Consider the following 7,694-nt stretch of genomic DNA (forward strand, 5'->3'; position numbering starts at 1 on the left):
TAATTTCAATCTGCTATTAATTGTCATGTTTCTGTTTCATTGTTACAGTTGTGATACTAGCAATGTCATGTTTCAGTATGTATAAATGCCATTATTGTGTACTGAGTAGTCTCTATCCAATAACAAGGATTATGTTGACCTCCTTTATCACTCAGTTAGCTAATAAATGGCAACCTTTTCTTCATATTACTCCTTCAGCAGTCTTGGTTCTAGTATGGAACTACCTCATGTATGCACAATATTTCTCATTAAGTCGTTTCATTGCTGGAACTTCAACTGAAAGTGCTTCTGAACCTAGGTATAAATATGGCTTTGTTATTTTTACATGCTTAGGTTGGCTTTCATTCCCTTTTCTTGGTCTGTTAGCTGATGTATGGATTGGAAGATACAAAGCTATACTGATTGGTATAGTATTGTGTTTTATATCATGGATTATAATAGGAATTGGATTTATTGTGGACAGCTACCTTACCTCTGAAACAGTATTACAAGCTATTTACTGTATTGCATACACATTTCAGTTCAGTGGCTTTTCCAGTTTCACTGCTAACATTATTCAGTATAACATTGATCAACTTGTTGGAGCTTCAGCTGATGAACTTAGTTCTGTCATATACTGGCATATACTATCAGAACCAATTGTTTTATCACTGTTCTCTCTTCTTCAATGCTTATTTCATAGCATCTATTTTATCACGATTACTTTCATAGCATCAGGTGTATCTGTATCTCTTGTACTGGTGTCTCATTCATTCTTCAAACACAAACTGGAGAATATATCACTGATCAAGAATCCCATCAAACTGATAGTTAGAGTATTGTGTTATGCCAGGAAGCACAAGTATCCTCAGAATCGTAGTGCTCTGACCTACTGGGAGGAAGAGGCTCCTTCAAGACTAGACCTGGGTAAAAAAAAATATGGTGGACCATTCACAGAGGAAGAGGTAGAAGATGTGAAGACAGTATTTCGAATGTTACCATTATTCATTGGTTTTGTTGCAATTATTTTTAGTGATGACAACTATTGGTCTACATGTAAGGTTTTTAAGTTATTAACTTGCTTAGCTGTCACAGACTTTCAGTATTATTTCTGCTCAGTCATTGTAATGTTAGTTTATTTATTCTTTATCAGAGTTTGTTTCTACAAGTATATTCCCAGTATGCTGACTAGAATGAGTGTTGGTATCTTCCTTGCTTTCATTGTTACAGTTTCTAAAGTGATCATATTTGTCATCGAGAGGCCCCATCATCCTGATTTAAAAAACTTTGGTACACTGCTCTTTATTCCACAAACTATCCAAAGTCTTTCTTTTATATTATTGTATCCAGTATCACTGGAGTTTACAGTAGCTCAGTCTCCAGTACACATGAGAGGAGTGATGGTTGGATTGTGGTACGTAGCTTGTTGGGGTCTTGGCTATCTTATCAATGCTATTCTAAAATTACCTTTTCATTGTGAGAGTCAATACATATGTACTAGTTTCTATTATCATATAGTGTGATGAGTTGGCTTCTCTTAATAACAATGTTCATAAAACAAAACTCCAAAATCTCTTTTAAAATCTAAAATCTAAAATCTATTGTTAAAGCACATTCACTTATATATATACACACACAAGAGATTGTCCAGACACTTCTCAGAAGACCCTGGAAGCATCCCCAACTAAGTAGATACATACATAAAACAAACACAAATATAAGGTTCCAGAGAGTTCCGTAACTAACTAGAAGAAACTACACACCACATTAACACACTAACACTTAGTTAAGTAAACACAAATAATTGAGGTCAAAAAATTAATTACAAGTCAATAATCCTAGTTCATCACACCTCCCTCCACTTCAAGTGAACAACTAGGTTGTTCAACAACTGGTCCCCTGGATAGGCCATCAGCGTTTCCATTTTCTGTTCCTTTACGGTATTCCACTCGAAAATTCCATTCTTGTAAATATAGACTCCATCGTGATAACCTCTCGTTCTTGGATTTCATTCGATCCAGCCAATACAGCGCATGATGATCTGTTTGTATCCGAAAGTGTTGTCCATATAGGTACACCTTGAGCGTTTGAATGGCCCAGACTACTGCCAAACACTCCTTTTCAACCACTGCATATTTTTCCTCTCGGGGTAGAAGCTTCCTGCTAATATAAACAATAGGATGTTCTTCACCATCTTCACCAATTTGACTCAGTACTGCACCTAATCCTCGATTGGAAGCATCTGTTTGAAGTATCATTTCTTTTCTGATGTCAGGCGTCCTCAATACAGGTGAACCACACAGCATCTTCTTTAACAATTGAAATGAAGCTTGACATTCTTCAGTCCACACAAAAGTCTTGACATTCTTCTTTGTCAAATCAGATAAGGGGGCAGCTATGCTAGAGAATTGAGGTATAAATTTTCGATAATACCCCACTAGCCCCAGAAAAGAACGGACTTCAGTCTTTGTTTTGGGTACTGGGTATTGTTTAACTGCTTTGACCTTTGACTCTTCTGGCTTCACACGTCCACCACCAATTTTGTGACCTAGATATAACACCTCTGTCATCCCAAACTTACATTTACTTGGGTTTGCAGTCAATCCTGCTCCTTGTAACTTCTCTAACACTTCTCTAAGATGCTGCAGGTGACCTTCCCATGTCTCACTATGAATGGCCACATCATCAATGTACGCTCCTGCGAACTGTTCTGTCCCACGTAATACTCGATCCATCAATCTTTGAAACGTAGCAGGGGCTCCTCGCAGTCCAAACGGCATAGTCACAAACTCATATAGACCCATTGGTGTAATAAAGGCCGTCTTCTCTTGTGATGACTTCTCCACTGGTATTTGCCAGTAACCTTTGTTAAGGTCTAGCGTGGTGATAAACTTTCCACTTCCCATTCTGTCAATCATTTCGTCTACTCTTGGTATTGGATAAGCATCAAATTTGGACACATTGTTCAGCTTGCGGTAATCCACGCATAACCTGATACTCCCGTCTTTCTTTGGTACAATCACCATTGGTGATGCCCAATCACTTGTAGTTGGTCGGATGACTCCCATGTCCTCCATTCGCTGTATTTCTTTTCTGACTTCCTCTTGCTTTCCAAGTGGAATGCGGTACGGGCTTTGACGATAGGGCGATGCTCCTTCTACCTCAATACAATGTTCCGCTAAAGTCGTTCGTCCCAGGTCACTTGTGATCACATCTTTGTATTGAGCTAACAGCTGGGTTAAATCTTCTCTCTGTCTCTCATCCAGTGTCTCTCCCACTATTAGTTCAGTTGTCTCAAAGTCTGGTGCCTCAATGACTGGAACTATCTCAGATTCTTCCTTGTTCACCTCACCCATTAGGAAACTTGTATCAGTTCTGTCGTACCACTGTCGTAGCATGTTCACATGAAATATCTTGTACTTCTTTTGTTTTCCATTCATCTCTAGTTCATAGTCAACATCCCCAACCTTTCGTTTTACTACATAAGGGCCTTTCCATTCTGCTGTCAGTTTGTGAGTAGTTGATGGCAATAACACTAGGACTTTGTCTCCTGTTTTGAACTCCCGATGTCTTGCTTTTCGGTCATACCATCTTTTCTGCTTAACTTGTGATTTCTTCATGTTCTCTCCTACTATACCAGTCATCTCCTCCAGTCGTCTCCTCATCTCTGTGACATATGTGACTACATTCTCGGGGCAGTTCTCCCTGGATTCCCAACTCTCCTTTAAAATGTCTAACGGTCCTCTTACTGATCTTCCATACAACAACTCGAATGGTGAGAATCCAGTCGACTCCTGTGGCACTTCCCGATATGCAAATAGTATGTAAGGTAGTAGGGTGTCCCAATCTCTGGGGTTCTGGCTAGTACATCGACGAAGCATGTTCTTCAATGTTCCGTTAAATCTTTCTACTAACCCGTCTGTTTGTGGGTGGTAAGGTGTTGTAGTGATCCCCTTCAGTGTGAGCATCTTGTAAATCTCTGTGAGTAATCTAGATGTAAAGTTGGACCCTTGGTCTGTAAGTATTTCCTCTGGGACTCCTACCCTTGACATAAGCTCTATCAACTTCTCTGCTACAGACTCAGCATCAATACTCTTTAATGGGAATGCATCTGGATATCTAGTGGCATAATCACATACCACAAGGATATACTTGTTTCCTTTATTACTCTTCTCCAGTGGTCCCACAATGTCCATAGCTATGCGCTTGAATGGTGTCTCAATGATTGGCAAGTTTACTAACTGTGCTCTTGGTGTATATCTTCTTCCAGCTGTACGTTGACATTCTGGACATGTTCGACAGTAATTCTTGATCTCCTGAATCATCCCTGGCCAGAAAAATCTCTCAGATATTCTTGCCGTTGTCTTTCTCTGTCCCAGATGTCCCCCCATTGGTATGGTGTGTGCTATTCGCAGTACTTCCTTCCTGCACTCTCGTGGTAATACTAACTGTTTCCTCTCAATTCCTTCTCTTCTTCTTATTACTCGATACAGCAGTCCCTTCTGCTTCTCAAACCTTGCTCCTTGTTGATCCTCTTCTGTTCCTTCTGCTAGTTTCCGTATCTTCTCCAATGTTTCATCTTCACTTTGTAATTTCTTTAACTCCTCCTGTCCTGATGGCATGTCCTGCCGCTTCTTTATACAGCTATCACTCTGCCATATCTGCTTCTCCTTCCTCTTCTGTGACCTAGTCTTCCTATCTCGTCCTGGTTTTGCAAACATCTCATCATCTATAGATTCTAATCCACTCGTCTCTGGCTCTTCTTCAATTGGTTTCGGTATAGCACCTGATTCTTCTTGCTTCTTCTGTAATTCTATTTCCTCCTGTATCTCCTTTCTCTGCTTACTCCTTGTCATGACCATACAGTCCTCCACTGTCTGATCTCCAAATAATGATAACACGTCTGTCCCTGCAAGGACTGACCTTGGTAGCGTCTCCGATACACCAACTCTCACTCTCTTCTTTACTCCTTCAATCACCATATCCACCTCTGCAATTGGATATTTTGTTACATCTCCATGAGCACATTGCAATGCTACAGTCTCTCCTTCCAATATACAATGCTCTGGTATGAACTCTCGTTTAACTAGAGTATGTGAACACCCAGTATCCATGAGCATCTCCACTGGTTTCTCCTGTATCATTCCCCAGAAAATGATTTCTTCTGCTGGCTTCTTCCATGTCTTCCCCTTCATTTGGTTTCGGGCATTCAAATAATATCCAGTGTTCCTCTTCTCTGATGTACATTTAGCTGCTATGTGTCCAACACCTCCACACCTGTAACATTTCCTTTGATCCTGCCTCTTCTGACCTTCTCCGGCAGGTCTATCTCCCTGCTTTGGCTGCTCTTTCTTCGGGCAATCACGATACATGTGTCCCTTCTCACGACATCCATGACATCTCTTGTCTTCTTTTCTCATTCCTTGACGTGCGAGCAGATAATCATCCGCTTGTGTTGCTGCTTCCTCAACAGTCTTTAGCTTCTTCTCACGTATCCACACCTGCAACTCCGTTGGCATGGTATTGAGTAACTGCTCTAAAACAACTAACTCCGTAAGTTCTGCAACACTGTCCTTTGCTGATGCAGTCCACTTACGAAACAAATCCATCAGTTGTATTCCTACCTCCACATAACTCTGTCCCTCTTTCTTCTTTGTAGAACGAAACCTCTGGCGGTAGGTTTCTTCATTGATATCAAATCGCCTGAGAATAGCTTTCTTCACACTCTGGTAATTCTTAGCAGCTTCACTATCCATGTTGGCATATGCTGCTAGTGCTTTTCCTGTGAGTAGTGGCACTAACTTCAGCACCCAGCATTCATCAGGCCATCTGTAGGCAGTAGCGACTCGTTCAAACCCCGTCAAAAAATGCTCTATATCAGTGTCTTTCTCCGAAAACTTTGTCAACACTGGTTCTCGTCCTCCAACCACTCTACCTTCTCCTGCTTCATCCTCCGACTCGTCGGAACTACTGTCCCCTTCATCTCTTCCACAACGTTTCTGCTTCATTATGTCAACCAAAACCTTCATCAGCTCCTGGTGCTCTTTAGCTCTTTGTTTCTGCTCCTCAGACTGTCTCTTTCGCTCCTTCTCCATGACATCTAACAGATCCCTCACCGATATACTCCCTTGACTTCCTTCGTCATCTACAGTCTCATCTGTCGCTCTAGTCTTGGGCTTCCTTCCCCGTGGCATCTTGTCTTTTTACTCCTGGTGGTCTCAATACACAGCGTACTCTCGATGTAGATTTCAGCAACTTAGTATCCCACCGCTGCCACCAAATGTGATGAGTTGGCTTCTCTTAATAACAATGTTCATAAAACAAAACTCCAAAATCTCTTTTAAAATCTAAAATCTAAAATCTATTGTTAAAGCACATTCACTTATATATATACACACACAAGAGATTGTCCAGACACTTCTCAGAAGACCCTGGAAGCATCCCCAACTAAGTAGATACATACATAAAACAAACACAAATATAAGGTTCCAGAGAGTTCCGTAACTAACTAGAAGAAACTACACACCACATTAACACACTAACACTTAGTTAAGTAAACACAAATAATTGAGGTCAAAAAATTAATTACAAGTCAATAATCCTAGTTCATCACATATAGCAAAGAGTGTACTAGTTCTTATCATACTGATAGTGTTTGTGATACTGGCTAAACGTTACAAGTATCGTGTGAGAGAGAATGAAGTTAATATTGTTCAGATAGTTGATGATTATTATCAGAGATATATAGATCAAAGGGAACAAAGTGAAAGTGACATTGACAGTGACTCCTCAAGCAATTGACCTGCTTGTGCTAATAATAAATTTTTGTTTGTAATGTGTGAATTTTTTTCTTTTTTCAATGTACAATACTCCAGAGAAAACACATCAGTCACATTTTCCTGTTGTATTAAAAACTGTAAATGTGAACATTAAATGCCCAAATTAACTAGATACATAATATATCTTGCTACTGTGTTTGTCATACTTAATGATCTTTTTCCTTTCTCCATTTATGTAAAAACATAGCGCAATTCATTGTTAAGAATAATATTAATTTTAATTGTGTGCTGCACTAGAATGTAGTCTATGCATGATCTGCATGATATCTAATCTATATGCATCTAGACTAAATGAAAGAATAGAGCCCCACCCATTTTGGAGTAGATTAATGTGACAAGACTTTGACCTCGACTTTGACTGAGCTTGTAATATTTTGAGGTAAGTCTAATTCATTGTTTCATACAGTTTACTTGTTCATTATGGTGTCTAGGGGAATTTTCATCACTGTAATAATAGTAGTGATCAAGTTACTCAACCATGGCAACACTCGTGGCAACATCATAACATTCAATTTCATTATTCAACTCTTGTGTAGTGTATAGTCTACAACTGGTCAGTTACACAATGCCTTTTGTTTATATTAATTACTCTAAAGGTCACAAGAGCAAGTTTTGTCAATGGAAATTTGACGGATTGCGTTTCTGGAAAACTAGCAAACAATGACACTAAACCAACACCACAAACACGTCAGTCTACAAAGCAAGCGTTTGTCAATAGCCACACCTTGAGAGACATTGAAGTGGAACTGACAAGAAATTATTTATTTGAATTAGACGATGATGAGTGGAAGAAAGGAGACTGCATGATGTGATGATGAGCATAGCGGATCACAGGTGAGAGAAATACAGTACATATACTTGTGTTTGTATTTTATG

Source organism: Amphimedon queenslandica, unplaced genomic scaffold, assembly GCF_000090795.2.
Source record: "Amphimedon queenslandica unplaced genomic scaffold, v1.1 AMPQUscaffold_13142, whole genome shotgun sequence".
NCBI classification, from domain to species: domain Eukaryota; kingdom Metazoa; phylum Porifera; class Demospongiae; order Haplosclerida; family Niphatidae; genus Amphimedon; species Amphimedon queenslandica.